The sequence below is a fragment of the Protopterus annectens genome, chromosome 4.part1 (assembly GCF_019279795.1).
Source record: "Protopterus annectens isolate FY-2018-M chromosome 4.part1, PAN1.0, whole genome shotgun sequence".
NCBI classification, from domain to species: Eukaryota; Metazoa; Chordata; order Ceratodontiformes; family Protopteridae; genus Protopterus; species Protopterus annectens.
The window spans coordinates 940,582,144-940,594,053 of NC_056734.1; positions in this window are offsets into that span (position 1 = coordinate 940,582,144).

Here is an 11,910-nt window from a genome sequence, read left to right on the forward strand (position 1 = left end):
ATTTGCAGTGTTTGAGTCTTAAAGCACTTCATATAGATCATTAAAACAATCAGGGAAGGGCCTAGCTGAAAATCACAGAACAGTGTATAGCCTAATGCCTGAGTCTAAAGAAATTTCCTTTGAGTAAGGATTTTAGCCCTGAAGATATTTTTAAACCAGTTGATTCACAATGATCATTAGGAAAAAATCAATGTGTTTCTCAAGTCACAATGATAAAACATTGTGAAAGGAAAAGTGGAGAACATAGGTAATAGTTCACAATAAATAATAAGTTACAGTCATTCAGTTAATCTGATGCATTTTTAAATAATTGCCATTACAAATGCAAAGAGCAATCAGGGATAGTGTTGTTGCCTCACAAGATGTCCCCTGGTTCAATTCTTAGCTAGAGTACATCCTTTGTGGAGTCTGCATCTTCTCCCTCTGTTTGCATGGGTTTCCTCCAGGTGCTCCAGTTTTCTCCCATATTCCAAAGGCATACAGTAGGTGGACTGGACTCTCTAAATTGGCCATAGGTGCCAGTGTTCTTCTGAATTTGTGGTGTAAAAGAACAATGACAACAGGACTAGCCAGCCAGTGGTGTAAACCATGACTCTAGGTGATTATCACTCTTGAAGTGACTCACAGACCCCATGTGCAAAAATGGGAAAAAAGGTTTGTGGACGAATGGATGGCTATAAAGAGCAGTTTATCTTTTTTTTTTAACTCTGCTAAACAAGTATAAGCCAGCGCACACTGTGCTAGAGAGAAATTCCATATAATTCTCCAGACCTCATTCCCCCAAATCTTATTTGTGGACAAATATATATACACAAACCATATATGCATGCACCCAAGCTCAATTTATATTCTGTTTATCAGATACAAAAATACATATATTTGTCATTTAAAAATAAGTGATACTATTTTTCTGAGGACATTCTGAACTAGGTTACCAAAGAATCTGTTCGCAGGGCAGTTTGGGAAACATCGTTTTATCAGATATCATTTCTTCTTAAGCAGCCTGCCTAGGAGCAACGCAAACAGATAAGTAGATTTCCATATTATGATGAATATGAAATGTCCATAGATATCATTACTTAAAATTTGCAGCCACTGTCATCTCATCTATAAGTTTTTACAAGAATGCAATAGTCGTAATGTATAACCAGACAAGTTTTATTCCTTGTATAGAGATAAAGTCATATTGGAAAAAAATAATATTAAGCTGATTATGAGTGCACAAGACTCCTGACCTCCTTAGTTTATCATTTTTCAAATACAAACTGGTCATAATCAGCCTTATCAGAAATAAATGAGAAACTGAATTTTTCTTATGTGGATTTGATAAGAGATGGACATCTTGTGCATATGTCTTAAAGTTGCTCATTTTCATTACTGGATATATTTGGGTTGTTGTGTATGTGTGTGTTTGCTCACAGACACGTGTGTACTTGTCTGAGTGTCTTTGTAGACTGATAAATATCTACATATATAGATTCTTTGCTTCTGATGATATGTATCTCTATAATTATATGTATACTATATGCTGATTAGATGACTAAGTCAGCAAGGACAAACTAAGATAATAAGACTATGATAGGTGAGTGTAAGACACACATATCAGACTTTCTTATTAGGCAGTTTTCAAAGACAAAATCAGATATTTAGTCAAAAATGATTTAGATAGGCAACACTGACCATCTAAATGAGTCTGCCTGCCAACTCTGATAGCAGCAGAAGTTGTATGGAAATCTTGATAGTGGCACAGTTTAGATTATTTATGGTTGAAAAGAAATAAATGCTGGTAAACCATATTTCAGTGTGTAGTTATTACAATTTAGTGCATCAGCTCTGTTTAAAGTAGTTGTTTATTTATACATATTTACCTGGATAAATGAATACTGGGTTTAACTTCTGTATAGAATAGAGTAGGGGCCAAGCAGACTAACTTTATTCTGAATCCTGAGCATCGTTCCTTTATTGACCAAGTGCACTTATTTGTATAGAGATAAGACATTAAAGAAATAATTGCAAGGATTCATAGACAGGTTTATAGAGGATAAGATAAAGACAGTATCCTTGTTCTGTGTGAGTCCTTAAATGGAAGGAACCAGCCAAATTCCTTTGACATATATAACAACATAAATTGTACAGGTGAGTTAAAGCTGCTTAGAAAACCACAGTATTATTTAAATGGTGTGGAGAGAGACAGTTGTGAATTATTGATGCCTAGCCATTTCATATATTTCTCCATGAAATATGAACATGTGTGCTGGCTGATGGGTAATGACACATGCCAAGGACAAAATGCATTGCATCCCCATATTATATTCTGAGATAATCCTCCACATTTGACTCTCATAAGTACATCTTCAGTTAGGAAGATGATAAATGTGCAGACTATGACTAACATAATCTTTGAAAGGCATTTCCGTTCATTATCTTTAATAGAGATATAATTGTACTCGTGGTCAGTCATTTAGCAATATACCTGTTGACCTTATGAAATAAATAACTTAGAGTGACAGACTGACAGATGCATTTATCAAAAGTTATACATATACAGGTATATTCTGTAAACAGGATCTATATTAGAACATCGAAATTTCAAAATTTCGAATGTTCTAATATCGACCCCTATTGAGCGAATGCTGAAAATAGCAAAGCTACAGAAAACTGAATTTTTTCCTAGGGAAAGAATTTGGTTGTCCGTTTCTGTCGCTTCGCTATTTTCAGTGCTGAGGTGGAAAGTTACGGGTTGGGTTTAGGTAAGTGTGCGATTGGGCATGGGTTAGGTGAGTTAGGGTTAGGGCGCGGGTTAGGGATGTGTGCGATTGTGTGGACATGAGTGTTAGGGCAGGTTAGGTGAGTTAGGGTTAGGGCGCGGGTTAGGTATGTGTGCGATTGTGTGGATATGAGTATTAGGGCGGGTTAGGTGAGTTAGGGTTAGGGCGCAGGTCAGGTAAGTCTGCGATTGTGTGGACGTGAGGGTTAGGGCAGGCTTTGTGAGTTAGGGTTAGGGCACAGGTGAAGTGAGTGTGCGATAGTGACAGGCCTTAAGGTTAGGGTTTGGGCTAAGGTAAGTGGTGTGCTTGTGTTGTGTGTATCTTTTTTGGAACAGCAAATTTTTTCCCTAGGAAAAAATTCGCTGTTCTGCATGTTCGATGTTGTAAGCGTTCGGTGAATAGGAGTCGATATTAGAACATTTGAAGTTTTGAAACTTCAATGTTCTAATATAGACCCCTGAAAACATTATTGTTTAAAGGCTTACTAAAGTTTGGCAAGCAAGCCATTGCTTTTTTAGAATATATTTACATTAGTTTAGCAACTATCTCAGAGATGACTTAGTACGACATCAATATCATTAAGTTTTTAATAATGACATGAAAAGACAAACATATGGAATGTGAATGCTGAGTAATATTTTCAGTTATTTCCTGGCTGACTATTACAAAAGACATAAAAATATGTAAAGTAATGAAACTCATACAGAATCAACATATGATAAGTTACTCAGGGCAGTGGGTCTGAATGGAGAGATAAAATCATCAAATAAAGTAGCATAGTATTGCTGTAACTGAATAAATCCTCAAGTTTTGGTGAGTACTTAAACATGGTAGATCCTGTGTTTTCAGAATCTCACCAACATGACATAGATCTACAGAGTATATTTTATATATCATGGAGAAATGTAGGTCAAAACATAAAAAGAAACCTGGGTGCACAGGCCACATGATAAAAAAAATTCTCACTCTTGTGTACGTACTGGTGTCAGAATTGTAAAAAGGTCAATGCAGAATCCATAGGAACATAGGACTATTCCTACTACAAGGTTAATTAAGCCAGGTTCAGGGTTTGGGTACTTCGTTAATACTTGGCAAGAAAAAAGACAGCATTTAAGATATATAAGAAGTATCCTTTAACTGTAAATAAAACTAATTTGAATAACATAGGAAAGGAATTACATTTTAAAATTATGGAGGGAAGAATGAAATATGAGAAGAAACTGGCACTGGATGCCAATAATAAAAAGGCATACTATAGGTACAGTGACTCTTTTAGGAAATCTAAAAGTATAATTACTTCCTTTGAAGTTAATGTGAATAACATAATGAATTCTAGTGTGATTGCAAATTAATTTAATGAGCACTTTATATCAGCATGAGTAAGTAACAGCAATTTTATAGGTTTCTTACCATCTATGGTGAAAACCAACTATAAATGCTCTTTTATTTGGAAAGACGGTGATTAGATCACTTAAGAAATCAAATAGACATACTTTGATGGGACCAGATAATTCTCCATCTATTATAATAATTAATCTAGAGAAAGAATTAATTCCCATATTAGTTGCTATATTTAATTTTCTTCTGGGTAATTGCATTGTTCCTTATTCTGAGAAGATATCATATGTTACTCCAATATATAAAAAGGGCAAACACGATGAAGTGAATAATTATAGACAAATAAGCGTAGCCTCAACCCTTTGAACTGATCTGGAAAACATGTGTTTGATATTTATCAATGTGACTTTCCCATTAACCAAAAGAAAATCTATTCAGGCTAATCTTACTGATTTTTATGATATGATGATATTTGCAACAGGTTTGCGTTTAGGACTCTTAGTAATATTATTTAACTAAGGCCTTTGATATATTACCAGACTTAAGAATATATGAAACATCGTTTAAAAATAAATGTAATCCCTTTCTAGTAATTTGGATTATATCCCTGGCTAGTAGGTGGAACTCGGTCAGTAGATAGTAATGGAAGCCATCCAGATTCATTTCCAGTGATGAAAGGAGTCCCACAAGGCTTTGTGTTAGGGTACTTGTTCTTTAACATTGAATTGTAGAGAGATAACAATCAGTTGGTATGGTAAATATGCAGGTGATTGCAAGTTGGGATTTATTCTAAGTGACAGTAGAGACCGTGCATCTATTAATTGCTATTTGGATGAAGAAGATAATTGGGCAAACAGTGCTGATATTAACTTTAGTATAGCTAAAAGTAATGTTATATATTTTAGAAAGTATATACCAAGAGAATCATTATTGTTACAAGATAAAGAGTTAGCTAAAATGGAAACTTATGGAACCTTACAATGATTTGGCTATTTTAATTATACCAAAAGACTCATTTTCAAAAAATGTTGACTTAGTTCTTTCTAAAGCTATGAAGCAGCTGGGTATATTGTTGAGAAATCTAGCACTAAGAGACGGACAACATTTAATACATTTGTATAAAACACCTATCAGGCCAATTTCCTAATGCAATAATGCATTTATTGTTTATAACACTGAACAACTGAACAGGCTGGAATTAATACAAAGAAAGTTTAAAAAAAGAATGTTGTCCTTATCTAATGTGAGTTACTTTGATACATGTAAAAAAAGTTGTGTTCTTTCACAATATACTGCTGTTATTTAAGAGAGAAATTAAAATTGCTTTCCAATACATCGCATAATGATATATTAGCCTCCATGAATCTGAATATCAATGAACATTTAAGGGCACATAAGCATGCACATTGTTTATGTAAGATAACCAAACATAGAACACAAATAAGTGGGTCATATGTGACAAAATATCCTAATATAACAGAATGAATTAGACCACCACCAAGTAAGGCATTTAATTATAATATTGGTACATGGATGGGAAACTGGGCATAGTGTTCCTTAATAGTCTTAGAGCCTGAACATTGCATAACAAACATACAAGAATATGGACTATGAAACAAAGGAAAATGAATTTGCATCTGAGCCATGACAAAAAGCAAATTATTATCACTGTGATAAAGATTCATAGGGAGATATTCCTGGGTGATTATTTGTCAACACTACTGTTTTGTTTTGCTCTTCATTAAGTGAATTGTTTATTTTCCAGACAAAGCTACAACTGCATGTTAAATTCCAGAAATCAATCTTGTTCAAGTTCATCTCTTCTACATTTGTTAGACGACTTAAACATGCATAGATCATCAGGCAAGGATCTACAAGAACAATTATAAATGGATAAAACTTTCTCAGATGTTATAAGTAATATATTTGTTGTTTATAAATGCACAAAATCAAAATTTATAGCAGGAAGGGTGCAGGGTCAAGAAAAAAAAGTCAACCTGGGACAGCAATGTGATCCAAAATAACTTAAGAAGGAGGAAGTGTATAAATAGAAGAAGGTTTGGCAATAAAACATGAATGCTTGAGAACAACGTTTAGTAAATAATATTTCAGAGGACTAATTTAATATTGAAAAATGTATTGAAATCTTATAATAATGTAGTTCCTTGTTCTTACAGCTTTGGTGTGATTTACTGGCCCCATTCAATCAGCTGAACATGAAAAGAAAAATATGCTTTATGCTTATGAAATGATAAATAAAATAGTGCATTCCAAGATCATATACTCACTGGTTTGAAGGAGGCATGGACTTCCTTGAAATTTACCACATGTATAGGTCTTTAATGATAATCTTGTATATTTATTTGCTGATCTCATCAGGTCCAAAGCATAGTAAAAGATCCAAAGTATTCAGAGACGAAGTCTAAGATGACAAGCTAAATCTAAAACACATACACACAGACACTTGCAAAAAAACTCCCTGCCCCACCTCTTATATTTATTGACCAGCTGGAACTCACACAAGTAAGTATTTGCACAGTCTTTCACTAGAATATTACAGCATCTCACTTGTGTCATCTGTAACCATTATAAGAGTTGTATCTGTATCTTAGATGTCTATTTATCAACCTAAACTCCACAAAGAAAAAGAAAAAAAAAGCTCTTTATGAAGACAGATTTTATAAAATCTAAAACAGATCCAAGGTTTTACCAAAGGCTTTTTCAATGCTGCATAAATAATGAACCATCAAAATTTGATAAGCAGATGTCCTCACAGTTAATGAGCCAGCCACTAATAATGATTAGAATCGCACAAAACATATATAAAAGAAAAGCCTATATATTTAGTAGCTCATACCATGAACACTAAACAAATATTTATTGTATTTTACACTCTTTAAATAAGTAACTGTAAACATATAGCTCAGTCACGTAAGTTTTAAATTTATTTTATTTTAAAATATCTTAATTTAAGTCTGGTATAAATCATGTCCACAAGCTGCTAATGGATCTCCATTCTTTACTATTTAAAAATATATAGCCAAGCAAAAATCATCCCACCACCCAATCAATGCCTATAAAAGAAAAAGTAGCTAAACATGACAAAACAATCTTAGTAAATGGCACTTCTTTAACTTCTATACCTGATATATCACTCTCAAGTGTATCATGGACCTAGGTTTCCATTTGCATAATGTTTGTCCCACAAAGAATGCCACACAATGACAAATCACCATTTAGACCACCCATCAGAAACACAAGTGTTATGCCTAATATTAAATACTTTAACAGCATTAATCAACTTAAACTATTTTGATATACATGTATAACAACAATATGTACTTTTTCTACAGTGGTTGTTTCTACCTCCTACTACAATAAGACAGATGATTTTTATCAGATGGTCTCTTTTTAAAAGTATTTAAAATATTGCCCTGAACATTTGCCTTTCCTGCATCTTACTGCAAGGTAGGAGGCACTATCTCATGGTAGAATCTATCAACTGATAAAATATCTCAGTGTTTTTCCAAAATATTTTAATTGCATTGTTCCTAGCATGTAGGAACAAATCAGTTCATATCTTCATCCATCTTACATGTTTTGTTATATAGTAATAAGGATAGTTTGATAACATTGTAAATCTCATGTCTAGCATGCTCAGTAACAGAGGAAGAGTATCTACATTCTCTTGACTGATTGCTAAAAGCCTTCACCTCTGGTACAAAGACCATTTCCTCCTTACAAATCCTCTTTAAACTGTGGCTTATATATACCCTGGGATTCAGCAAGCAGCCATGCAGGAATAAGTTATTCCTGCATGGTAGGGATCATTCCTGTTCAGCACAGCAGCGCGCCATGCATATGTATAAAGGTGCACTGCCGTGCTCTAAAACTGACACGGTTCTGTGTACGAGCACAGGGGGTGTGTGTGAGAGCAGAGCTCTCACAATATCCATACCCCCTGAACTCCAGAATTGCCTTTCGGCAATTTAAAATTAGCGAGAACACTCATAACACCCCCAATCCATCAGGATAACAAATCTGGGTCAAAGCCATAAGGGACAATCCCCTACCAAGACAAATGCTGTCAGAATAACAGATGTAGCATAAGCACATAGCACACACCTCCCAAACCATCAGAGTAAGGAATGTGGACAAAGCCAGAAGGGACAATCGTCCCACAAAGCAGAAAGTTGATAGAATAACAGGTTTAGCATTAGCAGGGATATTTTGAAGGGTACAAATAAAATAACACAACAAATATTTTTTTTTTTATAAATGCGATAAAGTTTAAGTGTAGCTGTGCAGATGTGCCCATTGCTTAGCTATGCTTAGTTCAGCTGAAACAGCAGAAGACGTTAAATAGCAAGAGACATCCAGCATAAACAGAATTTCAATAGTGTAGAGGTCAGTGCGTACGCTTTATAAGCAGCCATTAGTTTGATCCCCACTATAACAAATTTGCATTTTACATGTGAAAGCAGTACATAAACATTTATTTTTATAATTAGCTACTAAATAATATATATTTGTTAACCAGAGTACTGCATTAGGTACAGATGTAAGGTGTCAGTTTAATAAAGTTGTGAAACCCTCATATAAACACAAGTGCCACATACAGTATAGTCACACATGAATAAATGTAATGAAAGCACATTGGGGGATGTCAGTGACAGTAAACAAATTTATAATATGAAATGAATGATGAACCAGAATGATGAATCAATGCCATACAGCAGATAGTCTATAAAATGAAAAATAAGCAATGCTAAGCATTGCACAGTTCTGTTTACCAGGTGTAAGCACTGTGTAAATATGACTGCTAAGCAATGAGTAGCCTAGCTAAAGTGGATTTGCCCATCGGTAAGCAGTGCTGAACCTGTCCCTTTAAGCACTGCCAACCTTAGCTAAGCTGGTTTGCCCATAGCTTAGCTTAACTCAGCATATTCAAAACCATCCAATCATAGCAAAGGGCGAGAAATTGGCCATATTTAAATCCCACAGGCGGGAATACAGCTCATAACTAGTTGTAGCTTCCAACTGTAGGCAGTATGGCAGGAGTTGGTGAGGGCATGTATTCCATGTGGAGCGCTGGGGCATACAGGAATCCAAGGTCATGGTAGGACTCCTGGTACAAAACCATGATGAGATACTGTGGCAGGGCCAGTACCAAGGCTCCCAATATAAAGCGGAAGCCTGGGACCATCTTGCCCATGATCTCATCAGTGCCACTGGTATCCCTCAGACTGGTGAGAGGTCCGGCACCACCATGCCGACTTGAAGCGGAGAAAGAGGGAGGTCTTGGATGAGTGGGTCCAAGAAGCAAGGCAGAAGGGTGATGTCTCAGCAGTGTGTAAGTACTCATTCCAATAACTATTTACTAACACCCAGCCTGTGTATATGATGGATAGGTATGCCTAAATATTTTGGGATGTGAATCAGGAAGCCCATGCTAGTAGGCTGCAAAGGATGCATCGCAAGGCTGGTGAGTAACAATCCTGCTTGTAGTAGTCATACTAAATAAATATAAAGTAGTAAAAGGTCACCTGGCAGTATAAAAACTGTGCATGGGTTGTACTGAAATAAACCAGACAAAATGACAGTAATAGTCCCATATAGGTCATATTCAAATAAAACTGTAACTGCCTGGCAATAAAGCTCTAAATCCTGGACTGGTTGTGTTTACTCTGGTATTGTATGGCATTTATTGTTGCATTCACTGAATAGTAATTTTGTGTTAACCACTGTTACCCACACTTTGCTACATAAAAAAAATGTCTAGGAATGTCTATATAAGACTGTTGTAAGTACAAGATTAGACTGTACAACCAAGAGAGACTTAGACAGAAAACACAGAAGCGATAGACAGCAATATCCAAATAGAACACTCTGCTGAAACTTAAAATTGTTGTATTTTTAGCAGACACAGCCATGGTTCAAATCCTGAGAGTGGTAGTAAGCTGTATGCATAATCATACTTCTCAACTGTACAGATTTTTTCAGGATGTCCAGATAATTGGCTCATATTTTCTGCCTGTTTCTCTGTCCCCCTGGCAAATCAGTGGGATGATCTCAGAATTGTAGTCAGTAAATAATGACACAACATTTGATTTTCAGACCTCAAAACCTTCAGAAAATGTATATTAAAACAAATATTGTCAGTCTAGCAACTCTCCAAGTTTATGAGAGCAATATTCAAAATATGTCCCTATTTGTGCCCCCCATGTTGTCAAGCTTTGTCCAGAATGTGTGCATTAAGAGAATGAGAGGTACGTGCATAATATTAACTCAGAATCTGGGAATATGTGTAGAAACAGTCATGTAGTGTTAACAAACATTCCCTCCACAGGTCTACCAGGTAAGAGATGTAGAATTTAGCTATAAGACAGTTGAAGTATACACTGTGTACAAACATACTACTGCCCCAAACCAAGGCCATAGTGTATTGTAATAATAACTGTACCTTAATGATTAGAGCAATGATCATTAGAATTGTGAGTACTACAAGGATATATAAGTTGTTAATTGACACCCACCCAACATATCTGCAACAATAATCTAAATACACAAATCAACGGGTATGTTTACACCAAACCTACTGTATATATATCCTATTGCTCAATAAATATTGAAATATGTTTCTATTAATGTTCCAAGCTGAAATACTATCTCTGGTGGCCTGTTGCTATCAATGTAACCTGCATGCCATTGTACTGGCCACTGTGATTCCATAAATTCATGTGTTCTGTTTGCTATGCAACTGTTTCAAATCTGGTATTTTGGGTTAATCGGAATATGTATGCATGCTGTTACAACTAATCCTGGATTGTGTTGATTATTACTAACCCACATATGTTTGAAAACTGCAACACCACAGCAAGTTTGGGGAGGCTGGTCACAGCAGAACCACCTCCCCCACCTCATCTGGCTGTGGCACCAGGCCCCGGCACATCTGGGACTTACCCTGGGATCCTGTCATCTGCTTGTCCTGTACCACCTTTGGGTGGAACTGCCTCAGAGGATGGGGCTTACCCCCCCCCTGGGATCGGGCATGGACAGGATCCTTTCAATTGAAGTCATGTTTGGGGATTGGTGCATAGCAAGCTCCAAAGGGATTTTGGAGATCTCTATGCCAGCTTGAGTGCCACATAGTGCATTTAGAGGGTCAGACTGCCCCTCCTGCTCAGCCCCCATCATAGCTACCTTCAGGGCCATGAAGGTGCAGTGGTGATTGCCCATGGGTGGGGAGCACAGTCCCACTATTTCCATTTGGGGGCTCATGGGCTTCCGATTTCCAAACACCCATCCCCGTCCAAGGTGTTTATCTACCACGTGTCATATACCACCCCTGTATGCTGTCTTTTCTGTCTTGTCTGTATTCCTACCCAACCTACCTCCCCAAATATACCTACTATTCTTCTCCAACATCCCACTCTCACCTTAAAAAGGGCAATCTGTTCCAAAACAACTTTTGCCCCATACATAGCTGCCATTTTGAACATGTATCCACTGGACACATTTAATCTGGTCTAATTGGCTTCACACCACATTATTTTTGTCCTTGCCCCTCTCTCAGGGATTTGAGTGTCCAAATCTACTTCCAAATTCAGTATATATGAACAGCTGGTGTTCTATAGGAACTGGACAGCTATGGACCTTCCCTACACCCATCCTGCACATCCCTAGCTATATTTCCATTTGTTTTTCCCTCTGATGCCCCCTTTTCACCACTTTCTTATCACCCCTTTTTTCTTTTCTTTTAAAGAAATTAGTGCGGGGGTAAGAGGGAGTAAGCACTCTTAAG